We start from the raw sequence: 1,533 nt of genomic DNA on the forward strand, positions 1-1,533 counted from the left end.
GAAGTTCATATGTCATACTGTGTTGTAGCCTACAGAGTGCACAATTCTTCTCCTGATTCATGGCATGTGCACGTTTTACTGACGTAACGACAGTGCAAATAGCAACGTTAAGAATACCTTACGTGACGTCATTTTAGTGTTTACTGACTGAGTGAGAAAACACTACTGCATAATGGTGAGAGTGGTTAAAACGGGTGACCTCTCCAGGAGGCCTTGGGCACCATTTCAGGGAAAGAACAGTTTTAATCAATTGTTAACCTCTCTCGTACATACAGTATTTTCTCATATCTGTGTTTCTTCACCGAAACGCAAACTAACTGACTGACAGTAACAAACAAACTGACTAATAGACTCGCTAACTCAATAATTAATCATCATTAACTAAGTCGATTGATTAACTCCATAAAAGTCTACTCTAGCTTAATAATACTGCTCAAATTGTTTCCTAAACTTTCAAGAAAGTTAGTCACTAAGCCACGCCCATCACAGGATGTAAAACGTCCCTATGATTAAATAATACTAAAATGGCTAAATCAGTAGACAAAACAAAAACAGTATAGCTACTGTTGTCCGTTAGCAGTAAAAACCAAATTAATTAGCTCAAATTCATAATGCCGTATCTATGGCATACAGTTGGTATACGTAATAACAATGGTAATAACATCACCAAGGTTAATAGAGGTGCTTTTTGATACAGCTGGTACATGTGATGTACAAATGCAAATAATGGTCTACAGCTATCGTATGTGGTTTAACAGTAGTAAACAGTAAATAAAAATAGAACTCAAACAATAATTTTACGCAACGACTAAAAAAATAAGAATGTGTGAGACACGTTCTAAGCGGCAGCATGTGCGCTGTGGAGGGAGGGGTTGATTTGAGAAATGGCAACTGAAGTCAATTAACTCGTATTTTCTACTATTACACGTCACGGTGCGTTATTGCTATTAAGTTTAGATTTATTTGTATTGTATCTTTTTTTTTGTATTTGTCATAGATTTTTTATATCAATTTGGGATCTATAAAGGGGCACAGGATCTAAACTGGACAGGCAAGACCATCTAAGCCCCCTTCCAATAGCGCTGGCTTTAGAAACAACACAACGTACTTGAGATGTGTGTGTATTGAAATAGTTGAACTTAACGCGTAAAGTAAACCTACACGACTTTGGACAAGTGTATTTCCTTATAGCTGGTTCTATGAAAGTGACAACACTGAGTATTTGACAGAAGTATGTCCAGTTCGTTGTTTGTTAGAAAAATATGACACAAGATTACATATTTTACAAATGTATGTCCAGCTAGTTGGTTTTATAAACAACTGTTATGGTGTGTACGCTTTTTACAAGCCAGCGAAGAATGATTATAATTATAGTCATTCTTTGCCGGTTTGTAAAAGGCGTACACATCATAACAAATGTTATTGTATTAAATGGTTAATATAAATAGAGCTATGACCGCTGCTGTGTTTGTTGCAGTACAATCGACCTGAAGAGTTCTGAATTGAGTGAAACGCGTCGTCGGCAAATGGATA

Source organism: Limulus polyphemus, unplaced genomic scaffold (assembly GCF_000517525.1).
Source record: "Limulus polyphemus unplaced genomic scaffold, Limulus_polyphemus-2.1.2 Scaffold1167, whole genome shotgun sequence".
Taxonomy (NCBI): domain Eukaryota; kingdom Metazoa; phylum Arthropoda; class Merostomata; order Xiphosura; family Limulidae; genus Limulus; species Limulus polyphemus.